General features: G+C 31.8%; 1 protein-coding gene and 1 long non-coding RNA gene across 2 annotated transcripts in view; one reads left to right on the top strand and one right to left on the bottom strand.

Moving 5' to 3' along the window:
- LOC139528498 (uncharacterized) overlaps positions 1-14,560 on the bottom strand; it is a 403,824-nt gene that overhangs the window by 280,458 nt on the left and 108,806 nt on the right. The gene's annotated exons all lie outside the window — the stretch shown is intronic.
- The window catches only part of LOC139528346 (uncharacterized), a 41,960-nt gene continuing 41,179 nt past the window's right edge, over positions 13,780-14,560 (top strand). The window contains exon 1 of the long non-coding RNA XR_011665573.1: positions 13,780-13,858. This is a non-coding gene — a long non-coding RNA (uncharacterized lncRNA). The remainder of the gene's footprint in view (positions 13,859-14,560) is intronic.

The raw sequence follows: 14,560 nt of genomic DNA, 5'->3' as shown, positions 1-14,560 counted from the left end.
TCTGCGCTCCAATATTATACAAATATCCGATATTTCTTGTCTCAAATTACAACATAGAAACGACAATCTTTTATATGGAAATTAAATGAAATAACTTTATTTCATTGAACTTGTTGAATGTTGAAATCTTCACTAAAATTTGATTTGTCTGCCTCATCTGTCAGAAATAGAATTATCCAAATAGAATAAATTACTTCACGAATTCTGTCATTCTTAAGAATGGCGTTTGGTAGAGCTTTTATTGATTTTGTTAATTTTGCTTATTCAAATAATTTATATGATAGGAAACATTCACGAATCAAATTTTGAACTAAATGTTGTTCTATTTAACTTCGTGACTCCATTGTGTTGTATCTGAGACGAACATCGAACTTTTGTCTTGTGATGTATGTCAGATGTAAATTCGATCTTTCTGTTGATTGCTAGAATGTTAAATTGAGTTGTCAAAATATTTTGTACAAGTTAATAGAACATCGATTAATGACATTCAAATGAAAAACTATATTCTCATAAACACAGAGTTTTCAGACAAAAAACTGCAACACAGCATAGAAAAGTTAGTTACTTTTGTCCTTTGTCTTCATATGATATTCTACGAGTGTCTCTTAACATAATCACCATAATGAGATTTTGGTTTGTATAAAAAGGCAACCTTTTTTATTTTTAAATTATGTTTTTTTCTGACTTACAATAATCAAAAATAAACTCGTTAATAAATTAAATCAAAAATACATTGTAAGGGAAATTTGTATTTGTTAATTAAACGTCGCACGCTACTGGTGAAATAACGGACAAGACACATTCATCTTGTTAATTTTTAAACAAAAACAATGATATTATAAAGTGTTGTATGTCATTTTAAAGCTTTTAAACTCTTCTTTCAGATACTTGCAATTTTGTATATGTAACAGACCATTTTCATTAATCGAAACTCAATAAAACCTTTATTTTGCAACATGATTTCCTTGTCCCGCGTTACACTTTTAGTTTTGTGAAATTCTGAATACCGTAAAAAAACATGTGATTTTTTTTACCAAACGATATAAAAGTTTGTCTAGAACAAGCAATTTATCAGTGGGCGATGACGTAATGTCGATATTTATCTCTCGAAAAGACGGAAATATAAGAAAAAGGGATCAAGATGATACAAATTATGTGTCACATGCACGAAAGGTTGCCGTATTTTTTTTAGAATTGTCCCAAAAAAGAGAATTCCAGAGCAATCCCCATGTCGAAAGTAAATAATTCCTATACTAATATTTTGTACAAAGATCACACATTCGCCTCATGCAATAAACAGGAATTTTTAAAACAAATTCTTTTTACTCGAGTTGATTAGCCATGTCCGACATTTTGTCCCCTTCGAACAATATTAAACGTAGGGTAACGTTTTCTGTTTTTTTCATGATGTTTATTTCATACAGTGCCATTTGCTACATAAAAAAACTTTATAATAGATAAAAGTACAAAAATATATCTCTATTTTGATATTAAATTCCCATAAATTAAATCTAATATACGAGATATCAAATAAAACTAAAATGTCCGATACAATGTCCCCACATACGATTTTGACGTTATTTAATAAAATATGCTTCTAACGTTCCGTCTAGTTGTCATGCTTGCAGTTTTCACAGACGATTTGGAATACGGCTATTTTATTTTGTTGCTTAATAAGGAAACTTTAAAATTAATGTTTTATTTTGAAGCTGTACCGATTCACTAAGAAAGGGTGGGGAGAGAGATTTCCTCGCGGATTTGAAGTGTTTTCCGGACTATAATAGCCGGATCCGCTATAATACAAATTAATAGAAAAAACAGCTGTAATAATTGTTCCCGCTATATATAATTCCCTTGCATATATTTGTGCAGAACTGCCATGCTAGATATGCCGTAGTCCTTTTGCCTTGACATTCTGGAGTGCAAAAATGAATGCATTTGCAGTGCATAGTTATTCCATAAAAAGAAAGCGATTGCCCTTATAATTAAAATGTATATAATTAAATGGTTTCAATTCAAGTTACTTTTTTATTTTTGATTTGTTAATAAAACTAAAGCTTAACATATTTTATCTAAGAAAAAAATCCTTCTTAGGAAAAAAATCAATCCTTTAAAATTTATTGTAAAAAGCCATCTTAACAACATGCATTCCAACGTTTTTATTTTGTCTTACGTCTTTGATTTTGTAACGTTAGGTGACACCAGTATCGTGCGACGTTTAAATAAACAATTTTAAAAGAAAATTGAAAGAAATGTGACAATGTTTGATAACCCTTCTCCCTAATAAAACTAATGTATTGTAAACGATGCTGACACAATTATTTTCTACAAGGCGGTTTATTCAGTGTTTAAGGAACAATAACACATTTTACCAAAATATGGCATGTAAGACTACACGAGTTGTCTTCAACACCTGTGACGTAAGCATTTATAACTAAGACGTAGAAAAAGCGACGTTTGTTCGATGCATAATAGACGGGCTGGATAAATGATGACTTTTGACAAACAACAAACGAGAGTCGAGAAACGATAAAAGAGCGTTGAAGGATACCAGAGAGACATTCAAACTCATTAATCGAAAATAAACTGACAACGCCATGGCTACAAAATAATAATAAAAACAAACAGACAAACACGAGTACACAAAACACAACATACTAGTAGAAAAATGAAGACTAAGCAACACGAACGAAACATGATAAAGTAAGGATATCACCAATTCCAATCAATTAAAGTGAGCCCTCTTTCTACCAAACAAGCGCTTAGTTTAACAATCTGGTTTTCTTTCCAGCGCGGATGACACCACATTGTACCAAGTACTTTATAACATTAAAGTTTGCGAACAGCATGTTAGATGTTAACTCTCTATTCTCTATTGCGACGATTTAGTTCCTTGTTTTATGACTTAATTGGTATCTTTCCAACGGTTAGCATATATTTTATTCGCTAATATAAAAACTTTTCTCTTGATAATCAGTTAATGTTAAAGCCCGTGTCCTATTTCTGGCATAGAGTTGAATTGTTGTACATCAATTTGGTGTCCCACGAAGCCGCTGCGTACAAGTTGTAAGTGGTTTTGGTTGTCTATCAACACCTGGGTGTGAATACAGTGCATATGTATGTGTCCGCAATAAAAACTGTTCCTGTGGCTCATTTTGCGGACCAGAAATGGCATGAAACGTACGGCGTTTTGGCAGTCCTAGCCATTTGCCTTGCAAGGTCAACCACTCGTTATGCGACGGCCAATCGAACGAAGAAGATATCTCCCACAACAACGGTACTATACCATCAGTTGTATGTGACACAGTGAATGAAAAAAACATCAAAAAACAAAGACAAAACCGAATAACACGGATTTTGTTTTGCCAAAAGATAACCATAAAAATATCCTTGTAAATGATTCGTTCATTTTTCTTAAGATATCGCTATGTAAAAAAAAGCTATAAATATAAAACAGACGTTCTTATTCATGACATGCAGTTTGATTCTTTTCTCTAGACTGCAAAATAATATCGTCGAGTGAGGTCGCATTTGCGGATCCAGGGTCTCGAGATTGGAACTCCCCCTTTTCCTTCGATTATTTTTTTTTATTTTTCATTAATTATGTGAACGTTTCATGATGTTCTGGATGTTGGAACCCCCTGTTTAAAATGGCTTGATCCGTGCCTTGATAGCAATGTTAAAAAGTGATCATTGTACGGAGTAAATCAACAATTAAATTTACTCTTTTTAGATGGTACCTAATTTAAATGTCTCAAATATAGACTCGAGACTCTCAATTGTCAACAATAGTTATTTACTTAACATGTCTGCTATCAGTAGATGATCATAAAAATAGCATTTTAGAATGAATAAATTACGAACCTGATTTACAGTGCCTAAACATCGTTTTTCGAAATTATCAAACTTCAGTTTTTCATGCATTATTATGATACTCAATAATTTTCAAATTAATGGGCTCGCATAATATTATAGAAATATTATTTCATCTCATGATATTATGGATTTTCATAATACAGAATTCCATAATAAGTGGTAAACATTCTAAAAAGGCTATCATTATCCCTATGTGCCAGGAAGTAATATCGTGCAACCTGTACTGCTCACAGTGCGGTTTCAATAAGGATTACATTTTTATTACACATTAAGCTATATTTATAACACAATATTTATCAATCATCTGAAGTTTAATTTTGTTATTCAATTATTTGAGTAATAGTGAACATTGGTTATTGTAGAAGCTGTGGATTGTTTGGTTTAGTAAAAAAAAATCCTTTCTAAACATGCAATTAGCACAATATTTCGACCGGCAGGGAAAGGCATCCGAAGAATGAAAGAATATTAATACAAGTATGCTGGTTTTTTTAGGCTTATATTTCCATTTATTAATGTTTCAACATATACACTTGAATAAATGAGTAACATAGTCTGTCCTTTTCAAAAATATGCTTTACTAAATTTAAAAACTTCATAATCTTCTGCAAACATGTGAAAAATCGAATTCTGTAGTTCAGTTGTATTGTAATAATTGAGCAACTTTTGTGTAGCGTTTTTAGCATGGGATTGTGTCAAACTGTACATTCGTTTTGATCCAAGAAAAGTTTTAATTGTTTCATTCCAAACACCTATTCTTCTCAATAATAGTTCAGTAAATGTTGAAATATTTGACATTTTCCCGATCATCATATTCTTGTAAAATTGTTTTGGTAAATTAACTTGTGGTGTCCAGTGTCTATCTTTGCATTGTTTAATAACTTCTACAAATTCTAAAAATGAACTAACGGTTCTTCCACAAGAACAATTCATATGAAGGTCGTCCTTTCCGACACCTAAATATGAAGATAAAATACGTTCCCTAGGTTCTCTAACGAAAGTCGCTTTTATCCATGAATCGTTTTTTATAAATTTTATGATTTCATTTTGATTGTGTACATATTTTAATCCCATAAATGCGTATTTGCAGTTTATCCTTTGTATAATTTGTAGTAATCTCTTCCAATAAGTTGACTCAGACTTAGCATTCCAAAAGAAAATTAAACTGAAATCAGCTACAACCACTGGCGGACTTGTCCAAATTCTTCGTCTTCCTTCCAATGTTCTGTCGCAAGGATATATAAATCTAGCAATTTTTGGTTCATTTTGTTCAATATCTCGTAGTGACAAAGCGAAAAGATATGGGTCGTTTTCAAAAAATGTCGAATTTTCAGTACACCCATGCTAACTTTTTTATTTCTAATGGAAATTTCAGTTGTAATGGTTTAAATGAAAGCTTGTCGGATTTGTGATTCAGAACATTAATAATAAACACACCTTACATCTATTTTGATAAGATTAAACTGCATTTAAGACCCATTTTGGGGGTATTTGTCTGCGTACAGTGTCAGAAAAACACATTTCAAATGATTTTTTTGCGATTTTCTGATCGCCTTGATATCTGCAAAAGGGACTTTTTAAGAATGTTTAATATTACTCTAACGAAAAATCGTAGCTTCTATATCATTGTATGTAACATATTATCTACAAACTAAATTGAATCTGCGTACAGGAGGTTCAGGTCTTTCCTGTTACCGCTACTTAAATCAGCCGTGAAATTATTCTCCCTATGAATATTGAATCAGTCAGTGTTGATCTCAAAAGTGCAAAGTAATCTTTACATTTAAAACGCCTCGTTTCTTGAACGACAGTGTAGAGAAAAAAAATTTCAAGACATTTAGTGAAAAAAATATAGCGTACTTTTTTTCATGTCTATGCTGTTACCACCAATTTTGATTAAATACACCAACAGTATACTTGTAAAAAGTGCAATAACGTGTTGGAAACCAAATTCACAATAGAAAAACATAATCACTTCACCAAAGGGAGTAGTCATTTCACAACAGCAATCAAAAACGAAGAAATTTGTCTATCCTGTTATGTCTATCCTGTTACTATGGTTGCTATGGTTACAGTAACAGGATAGACAATTGTAGACAAAAACGTCGTTAATTTTTTTATCTTAACATATAGGTGCAAAACGAATGAAATATTTCGTTGGTTGAAGTCATCTTAAGGTTATAACGTATTAATCTTCCCAATTAAGCATTCGCAGGTGCAATACTGATATCGGTAACAGGATAGACAAAAAGGTAACAGGATAGACTTTTATATAGTAATATATCAGAAACGTACGTTCCTGTTACCAATGAAATATAGAGAAAAGTAAACTACCTTATGAGGGATTTACTTGATGTTGGGTTAATTTGAAAGGGTGAAAAAATGCCGAACAATATAAATTGCTATCTTAGACTTGCATTACTGGTGATAATTTTTACAACCTTTGAAAACCAATTTTTAGAGGCATTTTTCAGTACAACCTGTTAAATTGGCAAATAATCTATTATATTACAGAATGAATATATATAGAAGTTTATTCTCTTGAAAACCATCTAATTGTCTACGTAAAACAAGCTTAACATTTTATCTAAACCTTTTCTTAATAACCCAAAATTTCTTTTGAAAATGGTAACAGGATAGACAAAATAATGTACCACCGATCAAAAAATGTTTCAACATATTTTTGTATGACATCATTAAGATTGCATCTTTTAATATGTTGTTCTTAAAGTACTGTTTGTTTTGATTTGCTTATGTAGAGGGTTGTTTGAATAAGTAACTTTTAATAATATTTTCAATTTCAAAATTCGACATTTTTTTAAAATGACCCTTATATGCATGACATACAAAAAAGAAAGAAGAACAGTATTTTGGCTCTAAGATACATACTTTCAGCATCTGAAAAAAACAAAACCAGTGCATTACAATGAAAATAGCATTGAAGGTGTGTATCCAAAACCAAAGAGATTTTTCTGGATAAAATGAAATAATCCTTTAATCAGTAATGTGTTTAAAGACGGAAGTGTTCATTTGGCATTTGAGAAATAAATTTCAATCCTTTTCAACGGATTGTGGAGAGAAAACAGAAATGTTAAACACAAAAAGAATAGTCTGTCTTACCTAGAAGTCTAGAAACTATTCATAAATGCTGTAAAAAAATGTTTTTAAAAAATTATGTCAGGTTAGCATGCTTAATTGAGTAAGTAAGGATTGTTGTTAAGATTGTTTTGTTCACAAATATAATTCTGAATTGAAAATATTTTCTATCATTCAAAAGATTTGTTAAGACGTACCATACTTGAACCAGCTAACATATGATGGAATATATTACATTGTTACAAATGCTAGTATTATTCGCTTTGATCAACCATACTATTCTGAAAATCCAGATTGTAAGGATTCCTTTTGAAAGTAATAACAACCGTCTAATCTATTTCCTTTATTGTTATGAATCCAAACTAAAACATAGCTTTATGTATACTTATAAACAACAGACATAAGACTCTCTAATAAACAACTGGACTCTTAAATACAGTGGAGATCACTTCTAACCTCTCATTAAATCTGTCAGAATCTGTCAGGAGAACTGTTCTAGGACAGTACGTAGAACTGTCAGCCTGACACCTTCTAGTCAGTTCTAGGTTAGAACTGTTCTAGCTAGAACTGATTAGGTCAGTTCTAGCTAGAACTGATTATGACAGTTCTACCTAGAACTGATCCTGACAGTTCTACCCTAGAACTGATTTGGACAGTTCTACATAGAACTGATCCTGACAGTTCTATCCTAGAACAGTTTTAGTCAGTTCTACTTCTAGAACAGTTCTGCGGATAGAATTGATTACAAATTCTACGGCTAGAATTGATTTATAAATTCTACGGCTAGAATTGATTTATAAATTCGACGGCCAGAATTGATTTATAAATCCTACGGCTAAAATTGATTTTGAATTCTACGTCTAGAATTGATTTATAAGTTTTAAGAAGGCATGCCTTTTAAGAACTATTTGTCTAAATATAAAGGCTTCGGCAAAATAGCGAATAATATTATAAAAAGTTTTGCTATTTTGCCGGTTTTATTTCAAATTTTTCGTCGGCAAGAGAACATGTTTAAGCCCGCCATATTCTGTATGTATGTGACCGTTCCAAGTCAGGAGCCTGCTATTCAGTGATTTTCTTTTGTAGATGTGTTACATAAATTATTAGTTTAACTTTCATTTTTAGAACACAAATGAAGCCGTTAATATGGGGGGGGGGGCATTATTATTTCAATTGTTTTAAATTAATTTTGTCATTCGGGGAGTCAGGATGGCTCGTTTTACATAACAAAATTATCTGACCTTAATGTAATACGTTATTCCGGGCCAAACCAACAGGGACGGATGCAGCAGTTTTAAAAGGGGGGGGGGGGCAACTAAATGTCCTCATTCAAATGCAGTGATCCACTATAAACTTAAACTGATCATATTTGATTTCATCATATAAATCTATCTATTACACATTTAGCTGCACACTGCAGGAATCCAGTTTATTTTTAGGCAAGGATACCAATTATATTGGAAAACATAGATGATTTCAAAATTTTATTTGCACTCAATTTATAGTACTAGCATGTCCCCTTTTTATTTAAAATATTGAATTGTAAACAAATGGGATATCTGTTTACAAGTAGTTTTCATACCTCGGACGGACCTGTTATAAAAAATCTTTTGACCGCATCAATCTAAACTGACTTAATTAATGCTCTTTCTTTCTGCAAATCTATATAGCTGCACAGTAATTCGGTTATAATTTTAGGTCAAGAGGGACTGTAAGATACAAGTTACAGCAATATTGGAAAACAATCACCTCAAAATTTTGTTTGCATGAATTTATAGTGCCAGCATGACCTCTTTTTATTCAAAGTATAGAATCTTAAACAAATATCAGTAGTTTTCATACTTCAGACTGAGTCGTGTAATAACATCTTTTGACCGCATCAACCAAAACTGACCATATTTGCTATTTTTTATGCAAATCTATATAGTTACACAGTAATTCAGTTATAATTTTAGGTCAAGAGGGACTGTAAGATACAAGTTACAGCAATATTGGAAAAAAATGACCTCAAAATTTTGTTCGCATGAATTTACAGTGCCAGCATGACCTCTTTTTATTCAAAGTATTGAATCGTAAACAAATATTACTAGTTTTCATACTTCAGACTGAGTCGTGTAATAAAATCTTTTGACCACATCAATCTAAACTGACCTTATTTGCTCTTTCTTTCTGCAAATCTATATAGCTGCACAGTTATTCAGTTATAATTTTAGGTCAAGAGGGACTGTAATATACAAATTACAGCAATATTGGAAAAGAATGACCTCAAAATTTTGTTTGCATGAATTTATAGTGCCAGCAGGACCTCTTTTTATTCAAAGTATTGAATCGTAAACAAATATCAGTAGTTTTCATACTTCAGACTGAGTCGTGTAATCAAATCTTTTGACCGCATCAACTAAAACTGACTATATTTGCTATTTTTATGCAAATCTATATAGTTGCACATTACTTCAGTTATAATTTTAGGTCAAGAGGGACTGTAGTTTATAAATAACTGCAATATTGGAAATCAAGAACCACAAAAAAAAAAATTGCATCGATTGAAAGTATTTCCTACTTTTATTCAAAATATCGCATCAGAAACACACATCAGCTAGTTTTCATACCTATGACTGACTTATGTAACATTGTATAATTCAAATGACAGCATGTCCTCTTTTTATTCAAAATATTGAATTGTTAACAAATTTCAGTAGTTTTGATTTATCAGACCGAGTCGTTTTAATAACAAAATTATTTGACCGCATCAACCAAAACTGAACATAGATTAACCCTGCCACATTATATGTGTATGTGCCTGTCCCAAGTCAGGAGCCTGTAATTCGGTGGTTGATGTTTGTTTATGTGTTACATACTTGTTTTTCGTTCATTTTTTTACATAAATAAGGCCGTTAGTTTTCTCGTTTGAATTGTTTTACATTGTCTTATCGGGGCCTTTTATAGCTGACTATGCAGTATGCTCATTGTTGAAGGCCGTACGGTGACCTATAGTTGTTAATGTTTGTGTCATTTTGGTCTTTTGTGGATAGTTGTCTCATTGGCAATCATACCACATCTTCTTTTTTTATATATATTCTTTATCATGTAAATACATACGAGTATGGCCTCATTGTTAACCAATAATATTTCTATGTCAGGACAAATATTGTATGTTAAAGACCTAGGACACCAAATTTTATCCACATCAATTTAAAGCGCCATTATTTCCTCTCTGTATCGATAATGAAGATGAAACCCACTTTTTCTAAACATGACTGATTCATATACTTTATTTTAAAATGAAAAGTACATGTATAAGAAGTTCTCTTCTTGGAATACTATACTGACATACTGTTAATATAATTTGAAGAAGGACCGCAATGATTGGTTTTGTTTGTAGCCTAACGTCCAGTGGCAAATATTTCATTCATGTTCAGATCAAGTATATTTTTCTGACGTTCCAGCCTCCCAGATATTATTCATAATCGTTATGGATATCCGATAAGTGTGGCAACGAGATAATGCAAATGTACACAGTTTTTTTACGTTTAACAACACTGTTTTCATTCATCCCATAATTCATCCACTGTACAATTTTCGTATGAACATTATTTTGTCAAAACAGAATCCTAAATCATGAATGTAAATCCAAGGCAAACAAGATAAATTAAGATTAAATTTCCTTGAATATAAATGCAGAGTTATTTACGAAGAAATTGTTAAATACGGGGAACGAAGAAACGTAAACAATGTTGTTTCATTTGCAATCTTATAAAAATGTTTCTCCGATTAGTTGGATAACCTCCTATCCACTTCGATATTTGTACATGTAACTTTTGATCAGTAAAATAATTTAGCAAAATCTGCTATTATATATCGTAAAGTAATTGAAACTGATTTTTCTTCTAAATTGTAAAGTTTCTTCTAAATTCTAAAGTGCCCTTTCTGCAGTGACGTCATTTAGAACTGTTCTTCAGTCCTGACTGATTTGGTCAGTTCTGCTGACAGTTCTACGGTTAGAACTGATTTGGTCACTTCTACCTAGAACAGTTTTAGACAGTTCTACCCTAGAACTGATCCTGACAGTTCTACCTAGAACTGATTTAGTCAGTTCTACCTAGAACTGATCCTGACAGTTCTACCTAGAACAGTTCTAGGGAAGAACTGTTCTAGCTAGAACTGTTCTAGGACAGGTTAGAACAGTTCTATGACAGATTATTCTGACAGTTCTAATGAGAGGTTAGAAGTGATCTCCACTGTAACTTTATCACATACAAGTTATAGTTCATTTTACATGTTATAAGTCACAACTAGTTAGCAGCTGGTATTTTCTCGAGGAAGGACAACAATCAGAGAGACTAGAAAACATGTAGACAAAACAAGCAACACAAGGGATCAAATTATTGTTTGTATTTTATATCAAAGGCGACATTACATGTACCTTACGTTGATACAGTTTGACAAAATATGTAAATATAAGAAGTAGCAAGATCTGGGGCGCATTTCATTTGCGCCAATTTTTAAAAAATCCAATCTTTCATTTGCGCCACAAGGTTATATGTCATTTGCGTCAAATAAAAAAACTTCATTTGCGCCATTTCACAGGTAATACAGGTACCAGAAAAGTAAAATATTCATTGTTGTATAGTGAATAAGATTTGTTTCTACAGTATTTCACCTGGATGAATGTTCATACTTACAAAACTGAGGTTTGAATTATGAAATATTTACATTTTTTAGGTGTATAGATGGACGTTGTCAGGTCATATAGACATATAGAGGAAATAAGTCTGTATTTTTTATGATCACACATACGGTATATAGCTTATTATATGCATCATATTAAAAATCGTTTTAAGTGTATCATAAAAATTGCAAAGCCAGAATAACAACGTTAACTAATATGGACAGAATTATAACCTTACTATAATGTATTATGCTTACAAATGGGGTACCACGATTTCCCGAGAACTACGAGAACAACATAATATCCCGAAAACAAGATTATATATCCCGAGAACAAGATTTTTTATGGTGTTATATGTGTTTTTTTGCTTAAATAAGTGTAACAGCATACAATAATTAAGGTTTATGGCGTTCATAATTAATAAAAGTACACGCAATCTTCAGAAAATAGATTTTTAAAACAAAGCAAGGAAGCTAACTAAAGTCTTGCTCTACATGCTTTTGGAAATTAGCTGTAAGAAATTTTAAAACTTTAAAGGTACCCTGCACAAGGCACAGGCATACCTTATGAAGTCCGCGAAAATAATTTATTTTATTTAAGAAAATGTTAAAACTACAAAGGTACCCTGCACAAGGCACGGGCATACCTTATGAAGTCCGCGACATTCATTTATTTCATTTTAAAAGAAAAAAACTGATGCAGTTATAGAAAAAAATGAGGTTGTTCTATTCCCATTAAGGTTCATCATAAGGAATTGAAAAATATGGCCGTGTTTACACCTCAAAAACTACTATGAGTACAGACAAACTGGTACATTTAGGAAAGTTTTAAGGCATGGCAGGAACTAGATATATAAAAGTTATATGAAGTCTACGTTTCAGAAAATGAAAAACTTACCTGCATTTTGATGTGCATTTTTTTCCAGTCTGCAGAAGATAGCAAAATAAACAAACACCCGAGTTTCATTTGATACGGTCCACTCAGTTACACAGTTTAAACCTGTTAAATCACCTATTGTTTACAGGTGTCTATTGTCCATCTATTGTCCATTTACATCAATACTACTCACAACATTGATTATATGAGGGGAGCTTCTCAATCGTTTTCACTACTTAGTTAATTTTTGCACCTTCTGCAGGAACGATGTACTGAATTTTTACTCTGTTTATAGAACAGACCTATGTTTAAAGAAGTTTTAAAATACCTTTTGTTTGTAACTGATTTCTTTATATATTTAATTATGCAAACAAAAACTGTCTTTATTATTAAAAGTGTTTTATGAAAAAATCATTTATTTATTCTATTTACCTGTATTTACTTGAATTATTGGCGCAAATGAAATATGGTTTGTGGCGCAAATGAAAGATTTTTTTGGCGCAAATGAAATGCCAATTGGCGCAAAAGCAAAGCACCGAAGATCTGATAACACTTTTACTTACCTACCTGTGATTTGTTCACCTGTCCAACAGTAGCTACTTCAGAAAACGACCTCCTAAGGGTAGATAACTCCAGGAAAAAAAATGACTTTAAAATTGCTTAGGTCATCACTCTTATTACGCACGGGAATCACGACGGTTGGTTATACTTATTATCATTTATTGAACAACTTATTTTGACTTGAAAGGATATTGCATGACGATAATATAAAACAATATTAATATAAATACAGGTAAAAATTATTTTTGAAGCATGTTATTTGAGAAAAAGCGATTTCTCATGGAGAGTTTTTGCGGAAGACGGTAGGATTTTTTTTTAACGTTCAAAAAATGTAATAAAGAATTGATTATACCTTAAAGTACCTTTATTTTTCGAAGTTTTAGGGACCAATCATGCTTTGAAGTAATAATTTTGACAAAAAAATGGTGTGTTAGTATGTGGGGAAAAAAAATCATTTTGAGTATGAAATTTTTGTCCCCTGAATCTATAGTCATTTTTTTTTTCAAAAGAAATGATAAAGCTTGCCCATAAGGCTTTTATTGAGAATATCATTCAATGATTAAATCCTGTTTTCAAAATTGTATATAAAATCTTTGATTTTGACAAAAGGAGGGGAAAGGGGGGGGGGGTAGTCATTCAAAACCTAGCTGTCACCCTTAACTCATAATGAGGTCTCTGATTACAATCCTTTCTTTAACCTTACAGATTATCAAATATGATTTACCTAATTGGGCTATTGGTACTTTACGGAACGGAACGGAACGGAACAGAATTTCATTTAAGGTATCCAAAGGGGCATTATATACTTAATCTCATCTTCACAGGTGAAATGTGTAATAATGTATAACATCGGGAACTATTCTGTAGATGAATTATATATGTCGGATTGTCCTGATAAATTATCATGAAATTAACGCATTTGCAAGTCATGCATTATGATATCTAGACTGACCTCACGTCGTCCTTTCCGACGATGATTAGAAACATTGGTTCTGATTTTAACTTTTTAAATTTATTATTCCGTTCCGTTCCGTTCCGCAAAGTACCAATTGCTCTGAGGAATTGGTATTTAACGGAATCGAACGGAAACAGACATTTATAATGTAATAAAAGCAGTATAATAAATAAAAATGTGTCTGACACCCCTTTTTGCAAGAGAAATAAGTGTTTTAGATAGCATTCCCGACCTGATAAATAATTAAGAATTTAAAACAAAGGCAGCTTAGACAAAAAGTCTTACTCCTTCCATTGGTAATTATATTTTTAAAAAGAGGCCTTCCACCTCTCGTGCCGACGAGGATTAGAAACAGTAATCAAGTTGAATCTGATTTAAACTTTTTAATTTATTATTCCGTTCCGTTCCGTTCCGCAAAGTACTAATTGCTCTGAGGAATTGGTATTTAACGGAATCGAACGGAACCAGACATTCATAATGTAATAAAAGCAGTATGATAAAAAAAAAATGTGTCTGACACCCCTTTTTGC

The sequence above is a fragment of the Mytilus edulis genome, chromosome 1 (genome assembly GCF_963676685.1).
Source record: "Mytilus edulis chromosome 1, xbMytEdul2.2, whole genome shotgun sequence".
In the NCBI taxonomy this organism is placed as follows: domain Eukaryota; kingdom Metazoa; phylum Mollusca; class Bivalvia; order Mytilida; family Mytilidae; genus Mytilus; species Mytilus edulis.
The sequence above is the reverse complement of the archived record's forward strand: the minus strand, read 5'-3'. Positions and strand labels throughout refer to the sequence as shown.